The sequence below is a fragment of the Cryptomeria japonica genome, unplaced genomic scaffold (genome assembly GCF_030272615.1).
Source record: "Cryptomeria japonica unplaced genomic scaffold, Sugi_1.0 HiC_scaffold_348, whole genome shotgun sequence".
Taxonomy (NCBI): domain Eukaryota; kingdom Viridiplantae; phylum Streptophyta; class Pinopsida; order Cupressales; family Cupressaceae; genus Cryptomeria; species Cryptomeria japonica.
This window is the reverse complement of record NW_026729170.1, coordinates 71,248-90,000: the sequence shown is the minus strand read 5'-3', so window position 1 is coordinate 90,000 and position 18,753 is coordinate 71,248. Positions and strand designations below refer to the sequence as shown.

The following is an 18,753-nucleotide window of genomic DNA, read 5'->3' as shown; positions in this document are numbered from 1 at the left end:
TGCCTGGGCTGCGCACCAGGGCGGGCTCAAGATGGCACCCGCGTTCCTTTTTTTTCACTATCTTTCAAAACGGAAATTTTAAAATCTCATTTTTTTTTGCCTTTTTCTGGAAATTAGTGAAGGCAGCGCATCAAAGGTGCGCACCTCGCTGCCCACCACGGTGCGCAACGCCGGTGGGCACCCGGGAGTGCTTCGAAGTGTGCTCCAAGGTGCTGCGTGCACGTTGTCGGAGCCCGGTTTGCCCCGGGTGCGCACCTCGCGTGCACCTTCGTCGGGGTGGGCACCTTGGCTGGGTTTGCCCCGGCTGCGCTCCGAAGCGGGGTTATTGGAGCGCCGCCTCTTTTTTTGTCGGAGCGTTTGGTGGGGTTTCTCGCATTGGCTCTTCCGAGGCCCGGTTGCCACCCTGGCGCGCACGAAGTCGGAAGTAGGGTTAATTGCCCGGGTGCGCACCTTTGCCAGGGTGGGCACCTTACCTGGGCTGCGCACCAGGGCGGGCTCAAGATGGCACGCGCGTTCCGTTTTTTTCACTATCTTTCAAAACGGAAATTTTAAAATCTCCTTTTTTTTTTGCCTTTTCTGGAAATTAGTGAAGGCAGCGCATCAAAGGTGCGCACCTCGCTGCCCACCTTGGTGTGCTCTGAGGTGCGCACCCGGGAGCGCTACGAAGTGTGCTCCAAGGTGCGGCGTGCACGTTGTCGGAGCCCGGTTTGCCCCGGGTGCGCACCTCGCCTGCACCTTGGCCGGGGTGGGCACCTTGGCTGGGTTTGCCCAGGGTGCGCTCCGAAGCGGGGTTACTGGAGCGCCCCCTCTTTTTTTGTCAGAGCGTTTGGTGGGGTTTCTCGCATTGGCTCTTCCCAGGCCCGGTTGTTGGGTGCGCTCCCACCCTGGCGCGCGCGAAGTTGGAAGTTGGGTTAATTGCCCGGGCGCGCACCTTCGCCAGGGTGGGCACCTTGGTGCGCACACCTTGGCTGGGCTGCGCACCAGGGCGGGCTCAAGATGGCACCAGCATTCCCTTTTTCTCACTATCTTTCAAAACGGAAATTTTAAAATCTCGTTTTTTTTTTGCCTTTTATGGAAATTAGTGAAGGCATCGCATCAAAGGTGCGCACCTCGCTGCCCACCTTGGTGTGCTCCGAGGTGCCCACCACGGTGCGCAACGCCGGTGCGAACCCGGGAGCGCCCCGATGTGTGCTCCAAGGTGCGGCGTGCACGAAGTCGGACCCCGGTTTGCCCCGGGTGCGCACCTCGCGTGCACCTTGGTGCGCACACCTTGGCTGGGTTGCGCGGCCTGGTGGGCACCATGGTGCGCACCAAGGAGCGCTCCGAAGTGTGCTCCAAGGTGCGGCGTGCACGAAGTCGGAGCCCGGTTTGCCCCGGGTACGCACCTTCGCCGGGGTGGGCACCTCGGCTGGGTTGCGCGCCCTGGTGCGCACCAAGGAGCGCTCCGAAGTGTGCTCCAAGGTGCGGCGTGCACGAAGTCGGAGCCCGGTTTGCCCCGGGTGCGCACCTCGCGTGCACCTTCGGCGGGGTTGCGCGCCCTGGTGGGCACCATGGTGCGCACCAAGGAGCGCTCCGAAGTGTGCTCCAAGGTGCGGCGTGCACGAAGTCGGAGCCCGGTTTGCCCCGGGTGCGCACCTCGCGTGCACCTTCGGCGGGGTTGCGCGCCCTGGTGGGCACCATGGTGCGCACCAAGGAGCGCTCCGAAGTGTGCTCCAAGGTGCGGCGTGCACGAAGTCGGAGCCCGGTTTGCCCCGGGTGCGCACCTCGCGTGCACCTTCGCCGCGGTGGGCACCATGGCGTGCACGAAGTCGGAGCCCGGTTTGCCCCGGGTGCGCACCTCGCGTGCACCTTCGCCGGGGTGGGCACCTCGGCTGGGTTGCGCGCCCTGGTGCGCACCAAGGAGCGCTCCGAAGTGTGCTCCAAGGTGCGGCGTGCACGAAGTCGGAGCCCGGTTTGCCCCGGGTGCGCACCTCGCGTGCACCTTCGCCAGGGTGGGCACCTCGGTGCGCACACCTTCTCAATGTTTTCTTGCCTTTTCTGGAAATTGGTGAAGGCAGCGCATCAAAGGTGCGCACCTCGGTGTGCTCCGAGGTGCGAACCCGAGAGCGCTCCGAGGTGCCCACGAAGTCGAAAGTCGGGTTAATTGCATTGTTTTCCCCGGGTGCGCTCCGAGGTGCGCAACATCGGCGCGCACCAAGGAGGGCTCCGAAGTGTGCTCCAAGGTGCGCACGATGGCGTGCACCTCTGGTGCGCACGATTCGGAGCTCGGTTTGACCGGGGTGCGCACACCTTGGCTGGGTTGCGCACCTTTTGTGCGCTCCAAGGTGCGCACGAAGTCGGAGCTCGGTTTGCCCCGGGTGCGCACCTTCGCCAGGGTGCGCACCTTGATGCGCACGCCTTGGCTGGGCTGCGCACCTTGGTGGGCGCCATGGTGCGCACCTTTCGTGCGCTCCAAGGTGCGCACGAAGTCGGAGCTCGGTTTGCCCCGGGTGCGCACCTTGGTGGGCGCCATGGTGCACTCCGAGGTGCCCAAGATTGGTGCGCACCAAGGAGCGCTCCGAAGTGCGCTCCAAGGTGCGCGCGAAGTCGAAAGTTGGGTTAATTGTCCGGTTTGCCTCGGGTGCGCACCTTGCGTGCACCTTCGCCAGGGTGGGCGCCTTGGTGCGCACACCTTGGCTGGGCTGCGCACACCTTGGCACCCGCGTTTCCTTCATTTTAAATTTTTTTTTTTTACAATCTCTCAAGTGGGAAATTCTATAATCTCAACTTTTTTTGCCTTTTCAGGAAACTTTTGAATGGAGCGCATCATTGGTGCGCTCCGAAGTGTGCTCCAAAGCTCTCTCCAGCTGCGTGCACCTGCCCCGGCCGCGCACCCGGCCCCGCCCAGCTTCGCTCACCTGTCCCGGGCGTCTGGTGCGGAACCTTAGAGTAAGAAACATCACCGTGCACCTTGGCCAACGTGCACGACTCGACCGAGCGCGCACTGGCCGAGGTGCACACCGATTTCACCTGGGTGCGCGCGCAGCACCTCGGGCGCACCGGGGTGCGCGCACAACGCCCGGGTTGCACCGTGGCCTGTGTGCTCGGGGCGCCTCGGGTGCGCGCTCGGTGTCGCCCCCGCGCGCGCGGTAGTGCGGGCAGCGCACCCCGGCCCGGCCCGGCCCCGACGAGAACGCAAACGGGCAAAAGGTTTATTCAAATAGCATTGCGATGCCCGGCGAAAAACTAAAAAAGGGTGCAACACCGGGACTTCCCGGGAGGTCACCCATCCCAGTACTACTCCGGCCCAAGCGCGCTTAACTGCGGAGTTCTGATGGGATCCGGTGCACTAACGCTGGTATGATCGCACCCGTTATGAGCTTGTCGCAGTGTGTACTTAGCAAACCGCGACCCACGTGCGAATCCACCCCGGCCACCCACCCCCGTCGAGGTGCACACCCTCCCTCGCGAAGTGCGCCCCGTTCGCCAAGTGTGAGCCCTGCCCGGGTGCGCGCACCTTGCTAGGGCGTCGGGTGTGCACCCGGCCCGGCCTACGTGCGTGCACCTGTAGGGGGCGTCGTGTGCGTGCAGTGTCCCGTCTGCAACGCGGTGCCCACACACCACCTCGGGCGCAACGACCTGCGCTCACATGTGGGCCGAGTGCACCTTGGTGCATGTTCGGGGCGCCTCGGGTGCACGCTCGATCTTGCCCCGGTGCACCAAGGCGCTCGGTTTGCCCCGGGTGCGCACTTGGTGCAAGGTGGGCACCCAAAATAGGGATCAAGCACCAAAACACAAGTTTCGGGATGCAAAATGGGACCCAAGGACCACAAATGCGTTCCAAGACCCATGATGGGTCCACGAGAACAAAAATGTGTTCCGAGACTTAATAAACAAATATTGGGTTTTAGGAGAAGAAACATGCTCTGATGCCCAAAACGAGAATCGACCCCGAAAAGGCCACAGGCCAAAAGTGGGATGCGAGACAAAAAAAAATGGGACCCGAGGACCAAAATTGGGTTCCCAGGTCGAAGACAGGGCAACCGGACAAGAAACGACCTCTAAGGCTCGAAATGAGTCCCGACGACTAAAACTTGACAAGAAGCACCCATCAGGCACCCAACTCGACACCCATGGGATGCCGACCCACCCGGGCTTCCACCTAGCACACCTTGGCACCCACCCACCCTCGCACCCAACCTCGCACCCAACTTAGCACCTTTGAACCCACATTGGCACTCACCCTGACCCTGGCACCTTGGAACCCACATTGGCACTCACCTTGACCCTGGCACCCACCTTTGCACTCACCTTGGGACCCACCCTGGCTCCCACCTCGGCACCCACCCAGACACCCACCTTGGTTCCTTGGCACCCACCTTGGATCCTTGGCACCCACCCCGACACCCACCTTGGCACGCAACTTGGCTACTTGCCACCCACCTTGGCTCCTTGACGCCCACCCCGACAACCACCCCGTGACCTACCCTGGCTAGGGTTGGTGCACACCCACCCTGGTGCCCACCTTGGCACCCACCCTATGACCCACCTTGGCACGCACCTTAGTACCCACCCCGTTACCCACCCTAGGACCCACCCCGTGACCCACCTTGGCCAGGGTGGGTGCCTTGGTGCGCACAACTTGCCTGGGCTGCACACCAGGGCGGGCTCAAGATGGCACCCGCGTTCCGTTTTTTTCACTATCTTTCAAAACGGAAATTTTAAAATCTCATTTTTTTCTTTTTTTTGCCTTTTCTGGAAATTAGTGAAGGCAGCGCATCAAAGGTGCGCAATGCTGGTGCGAACCCGGGAGCGCTCCGATGTGTGCTCCAAGGTGCGGCGTGCACGAAGTCCGAGCCCGGTTTGCCCCGGGTGCGCACCTCGCGTGCACCTTCGCCGGGGTGAGCACCTTGGCTGGGTTGCGCGCCCTGGTGCGTACCAAGGAGCGCTCTGAAGTGTGCTCCAAGGTGCGGCGTGCACGAAGTCGGAGCCCGGTTTGCCCCGGGTGTGCACCTCGGGTGCGCACCTCGCGTGCACCTTCGCTGCGGTGGGCACCTTGGCTGGGTTGCGCGCCTTGGTGGGCACCATGCAGTGCACGAAGTCGGAGCCCGGTTTGCCCCGGGCGCGCACCTCCGCCAGGGTGGGCACCTTGGTGCGCACAACTTGCCTGGGCTGCGCATCAGGAAGGGCTCAAGATGGCACCCGCGTTCCGTTTTTTTCACTATCTTTCAGAACGGAAATTTTAAAATATCGTTTTTTTTTGCCTTTTCTGGAAATTAGTGAAGGCAGCGCATCAAAGGTGCGCAACGCTGGTGCGAACCTGGGAGCGCTCCGATGTGTGCTCCAAGGTGCGGCGTGCACGAAGTCGGAGCCCGGTTTGCCTCGGGTGCGCCCTGGTGGGCACCATGGTGCGCACCAAGGAGCGCTCCGAAGTGTGCTCCAAGGTGCGGCCTGCACGAAGTCGGAGCCCGGTTTGCCCCGGGTGTGCACCTCGGGTGGGCACCTTGGTGCGCATGCCTTGCCTGGGCTGCGCACCAGGGCGGGCTCAAGATGGCACCCGCGTTCCTTTTTTTTCACTATCTTTCAAAACGGAAATTTTAAAATCTCATTTTTTTTTGCCTTTTTCTGGAAATTAGTGAAGGCAGCGCATCAAAGGTGCGCACCTCGCTGCCCACCACGGTGCGCAACGCCGGTGGGCACCCGGGAGTGCTTCGAAGTGTGCTCCAAGGTGCTGCGTGCACGTTGTCGGAGCCCGGTTTGCCCCGGGTGCGCACCTCGCGTGCACCTTCGTCGGGGTGGGCACCTTGGCTTGGTTTGCCCCGGCTGCGCTCCGAAGCGGGGTTATTGGAGCGCCGCCTCTTTTTTTGTCGGAGCGTTTGGTGGGGTTTCTCGCATTGGCTCTTCCGAGGCCCGGTTGCCACCCTGGCGCGCACGAAGTCGGAAGTAGGGTTAATTGCCCGGGTGCGCACCTTTGCCAGGGTGGCACCTTACCTGGGCTGCGCACCAGGGCGGGCTCAAGATGGCACGCGCGTTCCGTTTTTTTCACTATCTTTCAAAACGGAAATTTTAAAATCTCCTTTTTTTTTTGCCTTTTCTGGAAATTAGTGAAGGCAGCGCATCAAAGGTGCGCACCTCGCTGCCCACCTTGGTGTGCTCTGAGGTGCGCACCCGGGAGCGCTACGAAGTGTGCTCCAAGGTGCGGCGTGCACGTTGTCGGAGCCCGGTTTGCCCCGGGTGCGCACCTCGCCTGCACCTTGGCCGGGGTGGGCACCTTGGCTGGGTTTGCCCAGGGTGCGCTCCGAAGCGGGGTTACTGGAGCGCCCCCTCTTTTTTTGTCAGAGAGTTTGGTGGGGTTTCTCGCATTGGCTCTTCCCAGGCCCGGTTGTTGGGTGCGCTCCCACCCTGGCGCGCGCGAAGTTGGAAGTTGGGTTAATTGCCCGGGCGCGCACCTTCGCCAGGGTGGGCACCTTGGTGCGCAAACCTTGGCTGGGCTGCGCACCAGGGCGGGCTCAAGATGGCACCAGCATTCCCTTTTTCTCACTATCTTTCAAAACGGAAATTTTAAAATCTCGTTTTTTTTTTGCCTTTTATGGAAATTAGTGAAGGCATCGCATCAAAGGTGCGCACCTCGCTGCCCACCTTGGTGTGCTCCGAGGTGCCCACCACGGTGCGCAACGCCGGTGCGAACCCGGGAGCGCCCCGATGTGTGCTCCAAGGTGCGGCGTGCACGAAGTCGGACCCCGGTTTGCCCCGGGTGCGCACCTCGCGTGCACCTTGGTGCGCACACCTTGGCTGGGTTGCGCGGCCTGGTGGGCACCATGGTGCGCACCAAGGAGCGCTCCGAAGTGTGCTCCAAGGTGCGGCGTGCACGAAGTCGGAGCCCGGTTTGCCCCGGGTGCGCACCTTCGCCGCGGTGGGCACCATGGCGTGCACGAAGTCGGAGCCCGGTTTGCCCCGGGTGCACACCTCGCGTGCACCTTCGCCGGGGTGGGCACCTCGGCTGGGTTGCGCGCCCTGGTGCGCACCAAGGAGCGCTCTGAAGTGTGCTCCAAGGTGCGGCGTGCACGAAGTCGGAGCCCGGTTTGCCCCGGGTGTGCACCTCGGGTGCGCACCTCGCGTGCACCTTCGCTGCGGTGGGCACCTTGGCTGGGTTGCGCGCCTTGGTGGGCACCATGCAGTGCACGAAGTCGGAGCCCGGATTGCCCCGGGCGCGCACCTCCGCCAGGGTGGGCACCTTGGTGCGCACAACTTGCCTGGGCTGCGCACCAGGAAGGGCTCAAGATGGCACCCGCGTTCCGTTTTTTTCACTATCTTTCAGAACGGAAATTTTAAAATCTCGTTTTTTTTTGCCTTTTCTTGAAATTAGTGAAGGCAGCGCATCAAAGGTGCGCAACGCTGGTGCGAACCTGGGAGCGCTCCGATGTGTGCTCCAAGGTGCGGCGTGCACGAAGTCGGACCCCGGTTTGCCCCGGGTGCGCACCTCGCGTGCACCTTGGTGCGCACACCTTGGCTGGGTTGCGCGCCCTGGTGGGCACCATGGTGCGCACCAAGGAGCGCTCCGAAGTGTGCTCCAAGGTGCGGCGTGCACGAAGTCGGAGCCCGGTTTGCCCCGGGTGCGCACCTCGCGTGCACCTTCGCCGCGGTGGGCACCATGGCGTGCACGAAGTCGGAGCCCGGTTTGCCCCGGGTGCGCACCTCGCGTGCACCTTCGCCGGGGTGGGCACCTTGGTGTGCAGACCTTGGCTGGGTTGCGCGCCCTGGTGGGCACCATGGTGCGCACCAAGGAGCGCTCCGAAGTGTGCTCCAAGGTGCGGCCTGCACGAAGTCGGAGCCCGGTTTGCCCCGGGTGTGCACCTCGGGTGGGCACCTTGGTGCGCATGCCTTGCCTGGGCTGCGCACCAGGGCGGGCTCAAGATGGCACCCGCGTTCCTTTTTTTTCACTATCTTTCAAAACGGAAATTTTAAAATCTCATTTTTTTTTGCCTTTTTCTGGAAATTAGTGAAGGCAGCGCATCAAAGGTGCGCACCTCGCTGCCCACCACGGTGCGCAACGCCGGTGGGCACCCGGGAGTGCTTCGAAGTGTGCTCCAAGGTGCTGCGTGCACGTTGTCGGAGCCCGGTTTGCCCCGGGTGCGCACCTCGCGTGCACCTTCGTCGGGGTGGGCACCTTGGCTGGGTTTGCCCCGGCTGCGCTCCGAAGCGGGGTTATTGGAGCGCCGCCTCTTTTTTTGTCGGAGCGTTTGGTGGGGTTTCTCGCATTGGCTCTTCCGAGGCCCGGTTGCCACCCTGGCGCGCACGAAGTCGGAAGTAGGGTTAATTGCCCGGGTGCGCACCTTTGCCAGGGTGGGCACCTTACCTGGGCTGCGCACCAGGGCGGGCTCAAGATGGCACGCGCGTTCCGTTTTTTTCACTATCTTTCAAAACGGAAATTTTAAAATCTCCTTTTTTTTTTGCCTTTTCTGGAAATTAGTGAAGGCAGCGCATCAAAGGTGCGCACCTCGCTGCCCACCTTGGTGTGCTCTGAGGTGCGCACCCGGGAGCGCTACGAAGTGTGCTCCAAGGTGCGGCGTGCACGTTGTCGGAGCCCGGTTTGCCCCGGGTGCGCACCTCGCCTGCACCTTGGCCGGGGTGGGCACCTTGGCTGGGTTTGCCCAGGGTGCGCTCCGAAGCGGGGTTACTGGAGCGCCCCCTCTTTTTTTGTCAGAGCGTTTGGTGGGGTTTCTCGCATTGGCTCTTCCCAGGCCCGGTTGTTGGGTGCGCTCCCACCCTGGCGCGCGCGAAGTTGGAAGTTGGATTAATTGCCCGGGCGCGCACCTTCGCCAGGGTGGGCACCTTGGTGCGCACACCTTGGCTGGGCTGCGCACCAGGGCGGGCTCAAGATGGCACCAGCATTCCCTTTTTCTCACTATCTTTCAAAACGGAAATTTTAAAATCTCGTTTTTTTTTTGCCTTTTATGGAAATTAGTGAAGGCATCGCATCAAAGGTGCGCACCTCGCTGCCCACCTTGGTGTGCTCCGAGGTGCCCACCACGGTGCGCAACGCCGGTGCGAACCCGGGAGCGCCCCGATGTGTGCTCCAAGGTGCGGCGTGCACGAAGTCGGACCCCGGTTTGCCCCGGGTGCGCACCTCGCGTGCACCTTGGTGCGCACACCTTGGCTGGGTTGCGCGGCCTGGTGGGCACCATGGTGCGCACCAAGGAGCGCTCCGAAGTGTGCTCCAAGGTGCGGCGTGCACGAAGTCGGAGCCCGGTTTGCCCCGGGTACGCACCTCGCGTGCACCTTCGCCGGGGTGGGCACCTCGGCTGGGTTGCGCGCCCTGGTGCGCACCAAGGAGCGCTCCGAAGTGTGCTCCAAGGTGCGGCGTGCACGAAGTCGGAGCCCGGTTTGCCCCGGGTGCGCACCTTCGCCGCGGTGCGCACCATGGCGTGCACGAAGTCGGAGCCCGGTTTGCCCCGGGTGCGCACCTCGCGTGCACCTTCGGCGGGGTTGCGCGCCCTGGTGGGCACCATGGTGCGCACCAAGGAGCGCTCCGAAGTGTGCTCCAAGGTGCGGCGTGCACGAAGTCGGAGCCCGGTTTGCCCCGGGTGCGCACCTCGCGTGCACCTTCGGCGGGGTTGCGCGCCCTGGTGGGCACCATGGTGCGCACCAAGGAGCGCTCCGAAGTGTGCTCCAAGGTGCGGCGTGCACGAAGTCGGAGCCCGGTTTGCCCCGGGTGCGCACCTCGCGTGCACCTTCGCCGCGGTGGGCACCATGGCGTGCACGAAGTCGGAGCCCGGTTTGCCCCGGGTGCGCACCTCGCGTGCACCTTCGCCGGGGTGGGCACCTCGGCTGGGTTGCGCGCCCTGGTGCGCACCAAGGAGCGCTCCGAAGTGTGCTCCAAGGTGCGGCGTGCACGAAGTCGGAGCCCGGTTTGCCCCGGGTGCGCACCTCGCGTGCACCTTCGCCAGGGTGGGCACCTCGGTGCGCACACCTTCTCAATGTTTTCTTGCCTTTTCTGGAAATTGGTGAAGGCAGCGCATCAAAGGTGCGCACCTCGGTGTGCTCCGAGGTGCGAACCCGAGAGCGCTCCGAGGTGCCCACGAAGTCGAAAGTCGGGTTAATTGCATTGTTTTCCCCGGGTGCGCTCCGAGGTGCGCAACATCGGCGCGCACCAAGGAGGGCTCCGAAGTGTGCTCCAAGGTGCGCACGATGGCGTGCACCTCTGGTGCGCACGATTCGGAGCTCGGTTTGACCGGGGTGCGCACACCTTGGCTGGGTTGCGCACCTTTTGTGCGCTCCAAGGTGCGCACGAAGTCGGAGCTCGGTTTGCCCCGGGTGCGCACCTTCGCCAGGGTGCGCACCTTGATGCGCACGCCTTGGCTGGGCTGCGCACCTTGGTGGGCGCCATGGTGCGCACCTTTCGTGCGCTCCAAGGTGCGCACGAAGTCGGAGCTCGGTTTGCCCCGGGTGCGCACCTTGGTGGGCGCCATGGTGCACTCCGAGGTGCCCAAGATTGGTGCGCACCAAGGAGCGCTCCGAAGTGCGCTCCAAGGTGCGCGCGAAGTCGAAAGTTGGGTTAATTGTCCGGTTTGCCTCGGGTGCGCACCTTGCGTGCACCTTCGCCAGGGTGGGCGCCTTGGTGCGCACACCTTGGCTGGGCTGCGCACACCTTGGCACCCGCGTTTCCTTCATTTTAAATTTTTTTTTTTTACAATCTCTCAAGTGGGAAATTCTATAATCTCAACTTTTTTTGCCTTTTCAGGAAACTTTTGAATGGAGCGCATCATTGGTGCGCTCCGAAGTGTGCTCCAAAGCTCTCTCCAGCTGCGTGCACCTGCCCCGGCCGCGCACCCGGCCCCGCCCAGCTTCGCTCACCTGTCCCGGGCGTCTGGTGCGGAACCTTAGAGTAAGAAACATCACCGTGCACCTTGGCCAACGTGCGCGACTCGACCGAGCGCGCACTGGCCGAGGTGCACACCGATTTCACCTGGGTGCGCGCGCAGCACCTCGGGCGCACCGGGGTGCGCGCACAACGCCCGGGTTGCACCGTGGCCTGTGTGCTCGGGGTGCCTCGGGTGCGCGCTCGGTGTCGCCCCCGCGCGCGCGGTAGTGCGGGCAGCGCACCCCGGCCCGGCCCGGCCCCGACGAGAACGCAAACGGGCAAAAGGTTTATTCAAATAGCATTGCGACGCCCGGCGAAAAACTAAAAAAGGGTGCAACACCGGGACTTCCCGGGAGGTCACCCATCCCAGTACTACTCCGGCCCAAGCGCGCTTAACTGCGGAGTTCTGATGGGATCCGGTGCACTAATGCTGGTATGATCGCACCCGTTATGAGCTTGTCGCAGTGTGTACTTAGCAAACCGCGACCCACGTGCGAATCCACCCCGGCCACCCACCCCCGTCGAGGTGCACACCCTCCCTCGCGAAGTGCGCCCCGTTCGCCAAGTGTGAGCCCTGCCCGGGTGCGCGCACCTTGCTAGGGCGTCGGGTGTGCACCCGGCCCGGCCTACGTGCGTGCACCTGGAGGGGGCGTCGTGTGCGTGCAGTGTCCCGTCTGCAACGCGGTGCCCACACACCACCTCGGGCGCAACGACCTGCGCTCACATGTGGGCCGAGTGCACCTTGGTGCATGTTCGGGGCGCCTCGGGTGCACGCTCGATCTTGCCCCGGTGCACCAAGGCGCTCGGTTTGCCCCGGGTGCGCACTTGGTGCAAGGTGGGCACCCAAAATAGGGATCAAGCACCAAAACACAAGTTTCGGGATGCAAAATGGGACCCAAGGACCACAAATGCGTTCCAAGACCCATGATGGGTCCACGAGAACAAAAATGTGTTCCGAGACTTAATAAACAAATATTGGGTTTTAGGAGAAGAAACATGCTCTGATGCCCAAAACGAGAATCGACCCCGAAAAGGCCACAGGCCAAAAGTGGGATGCGAGACAAAAAAAAATGGGACCCGAGGACCAAAATTGGGTTCCCAGGTCGAAGACAGGGCAACCGGACAAGAAACGACCTCTAAGGCTCGAAATGAGTCCCGACGACTAAAACTTGACAAGAAGCACCCATCAGGCACCCAACTCGACACCCATGGGATGCCGACCCACCCGGGCTTCCACCTAGCACACCTTGGCACCCACCCACCCTCGCACCCAACCTCGCACCCAACTTAGCACCTTTGAACCCACATTGGCACTCACCCTGACCCTGGCACCTTGGAACCCACATTGGCACTCACCTTGACCCTGGCACCCACCTTTGCACTCACCTTGGGACCCACCCTGGCTCCCACCTCGGCACCCACCCAGACACCCACCTTGGTTCCTTGGCACCCACCTTGGATCCTTGGCACCCACCCCGACACCCACCTTGGCACGCAACTTGGCTACTTGCCACCCACCTTGGCTCCTTGACGCCCACCCCGACAACCACCCCGTGACCTACCCTGGCTAGGGTTGGTGCACACCCACCCTGGTGCCCACCTTGGCACCCACCCTATGACCCACCTTGGCACGCACCTTAGTACCCACCCCGTTACCCACCCTAGGACCCACCCCGTGACCCACCTTGGCCAGGGTGGGTGCACCCACCCTGGTGCCCACCTTGGCACCCACCCATCCTAGCACCCAGCCTGTGACCGGGCTTGGAACCCAACCTTGCACCCGCACCCGTCTTGGCCAGTGTGGGTGCGCACCCATCCTGGCACCCACGTTGTGACACACCCTTTAACCCACGCACCCTAGCACCCACGTTGGCACCCACCTTGGAACCCAACCTAGCAACTTGGCACCCACCCCGTGACCCACCTTGGCATCCACCATAGCAGTCGCCGACTTGGCACCCACCTCGGCACCCACCTTGACACTTGTGGACCCACCTTGCCACTCACCCTAGCATCGACCCATCCTAGCACCCACCCTGGCACCTTTGCACCCTAGCACTCACCCATCCTAGCACCTAACCTGTGACCCACCTTGACACTCACCCTCGCACCCACCTTGGAACCCAACCTAGCACCCACCCACCCTGACACCAACCCTAGCACCTACCCACCCTTGCACCCACCCTGTGACCCATCTTGGCACCCACCCATCCTACCACTCAACCTATCACCCACCTTCTCACCCACCTTGGCATCCACCTTAGCACCCACCCACACTGGCACCTTGGCACCCACCTCGGGCAAGGTGGGTGCACACCCACCCTGGCACCCAATTTAGAACCCACCGAGCATGTTACCCACCTTGGCACCCACATTGCAGCCCACCCTAGTACCCACCCTATGACCCACATTGGCATCCACACCCTAGCACCCAGGCACCTCGACACCCGCCTTGACACCCACCCTAGCACTGAACCTGTGACCCACCTTGGAACTCACCCTAGAACCCACCCACCCTGTGAACCACCTTGGCATCCACCTTAGCACCCACCCACCTTGGCACCCACTCTAGCACTCACCCATCCTAACACCCAACTTGTTACCCACCTTGGCACCCGCCCTCGCGTCCACCTTGAAACCCACCCTAGCACCCACCCACGCAGGAGCCCACCTTGGCACCCAACCTAACACCCACGCATCCTGGCACCCAACTTGTGACCCACCTTGGAACCCACCCTAGTACCCACCTTTGAACCCACTATATCACCAACCCACCTTGGCACCCACCCTATGACCCTCTTTGGAATCCACCCTAGCACGCACCCACCCTGGCACCCACCATGGAGCGCACCCTAGCACCCACCCACCTCGGCACGCACCTCAACACCCACCTTGGTGTGCGCACTGCGCCAACCTCTCAAAGACCCTATGTGGTGCGCTCCAAAGTGTACACCTTTGGTGCGCTCCAAGGTGCGCACCTTTGGTGCACACCGAGGTGCACACCAAAGTGTGCACCGAGGTGAGCACCAAAGTGCACTCCAGGGTGCACACCAAGGCGTGCACCTTTGGTGCGGTCAATGCAAACGAATTCGGAAGTTGGGGTCGATGTCCTAATCGCTGCTGCAGACTACACGTATGAGAATCGGACAAATAGCTTTATATAGGGGAGGTGTTGCGTTTGATGGGTCGACTCCCCTGGTTGTGTGCACTGCACCAACTTCAAAGACCCTGTCTTGTTTAAGAAGTCAAAAGTTGGGGTGGATGTCCTAATCATTGCTGCAGTCTACGCATGTATGAGAATCAGACAAATAGCTTATATAGGGGAGGTGTTGCATTCGGTGGGTTGACTCCCCTGGTTGTGCGCACTGCGCCAACCTCAAAGACCCCGCATAGCAGAAGAAGTCGGAAGTCGGATTTTGGTGAGCACCAAGGCGTGCACCTTTGGTGCGGTCAACGCAGACGAATTCAGAAGTTGGGGTGGATGTCCTAATCGTTGTTGCAGGCTACACATGTATGAGAATCAGACAAATAGCTTATATAGGGGAGGTGTTGGGTTTGATGGGTCAACTCCCTTGGTTGTGCGCATTACGCCAACCTCAAAGACCTTGTTTTCGTTAAGAAGTCAAAAGTTGGGGTCAATGTCCTAATGGCTCCTGCAGGCTACACATGTATGAGAATCGGACAAATAGCTTATATAGGGGAGGTGTTGGGTTTGATGGGTCGACTCCCCTGGTTGTGCGCATTACGTCAACCTCAAAGACCTTGTTTTCGTTAAGAAGTCAAAAGTTGGGGTCGATGTCCTAATTGCTCCTGTAGACTACACATGTATGAGAATCAGACAAATAGCTTATATAGGGGAGGTGTTGGGTTTGATGGGTTGACTCCCCTAGTTGTTCGCATTACACCAACCTCAAAGACCTTGTTTTCGTTTAGAAGCCGAAAGTTGGGGTCGATGTCCTAATTGCTCCTGCAGGCTACGCATGTATGAGAATCAGACAAATAGCTTATATAGGGGAGGTGTTGGGTTTGATGGGTCGACTCCCCTGGTTGTGCGCATTGCGCCAACCTCAAAGACCCTGCATTGCGGATGAAGTCGAAAGTCAGAGTTTGGTGTGCTACAAGGTGTGGTCGAAGGTGCTCACCTAGGTGTGCACCTTTGGAGCACAGGAAAAGTGCCCTCCAAAAGTGCGCACCTTTGGAGTGCACAAAAGTGCCCTCCAAAAGTGCGCACCTTTGGAGCGCAGAAAAGTGCCCTCCAAAAAGTGCCCTCCAAAAGTGCGCACCTTTGGAGCGCAGAAAAGTGCCCTCCAAAAAGTGCCCTCCAAAAGTGCGCACCTTTGGAGCGCAGAAAAGTGCCCTCCAAAAAGTGCCCTCCAAAAGTGCGCACCTTTGGAGCGCAGAAAAGTGCCCTCCAAAAAGTGCCCTCCAAAAGTGCGCACCTTTGGAGCGCAGAAAAGTGCCCTCCAAAAAGTGCCCTCCAAAAGTGCGCACCTTTGGAGCGCAGAAAAGTGCCCTCCAAAAAGTGCCCTCCAAAAGTGCGCACCTTTGGAGCGCAGAAAAGTGCCCTCCAAAAAGTGCCCTCCAAAAGTGCGCACCTTTGGAGCGCAGAAAAGTGCCCTCCAAAAAGTGCCCTCCAAAAGTGCGCACCTTTGGAGCGCAGAAAAGTGCCCTCCAAAAAGTGCCCTCCAAAAGTGCGCACCTTTGGAGCGCAGAAAAGTGCCCTCCAAAAAGTGCCCTCCAAAAGTGCGCACCTTTGGAGCGCAGAAAAGTGCCCTCCAAAAGTGCGCACTTTTGGTGCGCACCAAGGCGCTGGTTCGGTCGTTGCAGGCGAGTTCGGAAGTTGGGGTCGATGTCCTGAGCGGAGGTGCAAACTACACAGGTGTCGGAATCGGACAAATAGCTTATATAGGGGAGGTGTATGCTTCGATGGGTCGACTCCCCAGGTTGAGCGCACCGCGCCAACCTCAAAGACCCTACGGTATGGATGAAGTCGGAAGTTGGGTCCGATGACCGATTCGATTAGTAGGTATGCTCATGAGGTCGGAATTTGGGTCCGATGACCTGCCATGTGCAGGAAGGCGAATGTTGACACTGTGCGTTGCAAGGTGCACACCAAGGCGCTGGTGCGGTCTTTTTAGTCGAGTTCGGAAGTTGGGGTCGATGTCCTGATCGGAGGTGCAAGCTACACAGGTGTGGGAATCGGACAAATAGCTTATATAGGGGAGGTGTATGCTTCGTTGGGTCGACTCCCCGGGTTGAGCGCACCGCGCCAACCTCAAAGACCCTACGGTATGGATGAAGTCGGAAGTTGGGTCCGATGACCGATTCGATATGTAGGCATACTCGCGAGGTCGGAATTTGGGTCCGATGACCTGCCACGTGCAGGAAGGCGAATGTTGGCACTGTGCGTTGCAAGGTGCGCACCAAGGCGCTGGTTCGGTCGTTGGAGGCGAGTTCGGAAGTTGGGGTCGATGTCTTGATCGGAGGTGCAAACTACACAGGTGTGGGAATCGGACAAATAGCTTATATAGGGGAGGTGTATGCTTCGTTGGGTCGACTCCCCGGGTTGAGCGCACCGCGCCAACCTCAAAGACCCTACGGTATGGATGAAGTCGGAAGTTGGGTCCGATGACCGATTCGATATGTAGGCATACTCGCGAGGTCGGAATTTGGGTCCGATGACCTGCCATGTGCAGGAAGGCGAATGTTGGGACTGTGCGTCGCAAGGTGCGCACCAAGGCGCTGGTGCCGTCGTTGCAGTCGAGTTCGGAAGTTGGGGTCGATGTCCTGGTCAGAGGTGCAAACTACACAGGTGTGGGAATCGGACAAATAGCTTATATAGGGGAGGTGTATGCTTCGATGGGTCGACTCCCTGGGTTGAGCGCACCGCGCCAACCTCAAAGACCCTACAGTATGGATGAAGTCGGAAGTTGGGTCCGATGACCGATTCGATACGTAGGCATATTGGCGAGGTCTGAATTTGTGTCCGATGACCTGCCATGCGCAGGAAGGCGGAATTTGGGTCCGATGACCGAGTTGATGGCGTGCCATGCGCAGAAAGGCGGAATTTGGGTCCGATGACCGAGTTGATGTTGATGGCCCGCCATGCACAGGAAGGCGGAATTTGGGTCCGATGACCGATTTGAAGGCGTGCCATACGCAAAAAGGCGGAGTTTGGGTCCGATGACCGAGTTGATATTGATGGCCCGCCTATGCGCAGGAAGGCGGAATTTGGGTCCGATGACCTGACATACGCATGGAGTCCGACTCGGGGGCCGATGTTCGATTCGATGACTTGCATTGTGGGTAAAGTCGGAAGTTGTGGTCTTTGACCCGATTCGATGACCAGACTTCGGCTGCTTGAGAATCGGACAAATAACTTATATAGGGGAGGTAGTGTTCTCGAGCATCCTCCCCCCGTGCCCGTTTATGTCGATTGATGCTGGTGCTCGACTGGTTGGAGCGCTCGGATGCAAAAATCTTGCACCAGGATTTATCGATTGTGATGGACACGGCAAGTCTCCTGATTGCTATGCAGGAGCTCATCGTGAATCTCTATGCGGCCTTGGTATGGACTCGACCTGCGGAATGGTTCGGCAATGGTAGTCGCTCCAACACGTCCTTGCAATGGCCACAGAGGTGATTCGACTAGAGCTCCAGTCTAGCTTTTGGGTTGCTTGGCGGACTGGTATAGCCGCGATCGAGTTCCGGCCATGAACGTTTTAGATAGCTCTTGGGCTTTCTGGGACGGAAGTCGGAAGTTTGGGCTGTTGTCCGATTTGATGACCATTCTTCGGATGTGTGAGAATCGGACAAATAACTTATATAGGGGACTGTGTTGTCTCACGCAGCCCCCTCCGTGCCCCTCTATCTCGACCGATGTTGGTGCTTGAAAGGGTTGGGATCGCTCGGATTTATAAACGTGCACCACCATTTGTCGAGTGTGAGGGACGCGGCAGGTCTCCTAAATGCTATGCGGGCGCTCTCTGAGAATCTCTATCCGGCCTCGACACAGACTAGTCTTGCTGAATGGTTTGGCACTGGTAGTCGATCCAACACGTCGTTGTTGTGGCCGCCTAGGCGATTCGATTCGAGCCCCCGTCTAGCTTTTGGGTTGCTTGGCGGATTTTGCCCTATCCGCAAGTGAGCTCGGTCCCTAAACGTTCGAGAAACCCGATTGCTATGCGCCGACTCTCTTTCTTGCGAGCCTCCATCTAGCTTTTGGGTCTCTACGGAACGGAAGTCGGAATCTGGGACCGTTGTTTGATTCGACGAGGCAGACTACGGTTGTGCGAGAATCGGACAAATAACTTATATAGGGGAGGTGTTGACTGGAGCATTCTCCCCCGTGCCCCTCTAACTCGACCAATGCTGGCGCTCGAACGGTGGTAGCGCTCGGATTTTCATTGAGCGCCAGCATTGGTCGATTTAGAGGGGCATGCGAGATTCCCGAATGCTATGCGAGGGCTCTAACGGAAATGTCTATTGGTTTCGGTATGGATGCAATTGCGAGTGGTTCGGCAAAGGTAGTCGTTCCGATGCGTCCATGTCGTGGCCAAATCGATAATTCGATTTGAGCCCTCGTATAGCATTTGGGTCTCTCGATGTGATTCCGCATTCCAGTCCCTTTGGGCACTGCTTGAGCCGCATCCCAGGGGGTTCCCTTCCCAATAATCTGCCTCGCAACCCGATTGCTATGCGGTGAGGCTCCTCGGCCGCCTCGGAACTATCTGTGTATCAGACGCATCGCGGGATAAGGGGTTGGCAACGGTAGTCGCCCCAAGCGCGTCCGATGCTTGGACCATTCCGAGGCGGCCCTGAAGCCTCTTCCGTCTAGCCGTTGGGTCCTTCTCGCCGCATCCCTCGCCTCGCACCCCGATTGCTATGCGGTGAGGCTCCTCGGCCGCCTCGGA

At 60.2% G+C, this 18,753-nt stretch overlaps 2 non-coding genes across 2 annotated transcripts; both read right to left on the bottom strand.

The window, feature by feature from the left end:
- Positions 1-3,232: 3,232 nt before the first annotated feature.
- LOC131870801 (5S ribosomal RNA) lies at positions 3,233-3,351 on the bottom strand. The gene has a single exon (XR_009369103.1). It is a non-coding gene; the product is annotated as a 5S ribosomal RNA (ribosomal RNA).
- Positions 3,352-11,168: 7,817 nt separating this feature from the next.
- Positions 11,169-11,287, bottom strand: LOC131870784 (5S ribosomal RNA). The gene has a single exon (XR_009369086.1). It is a non-coding gene; the product is annotated as a 5S ribosomal RNA (ribosomal RNA).
- Between the last annotated feature and the right edge of the window lie 7,466 nt (positions 11,288-18,753).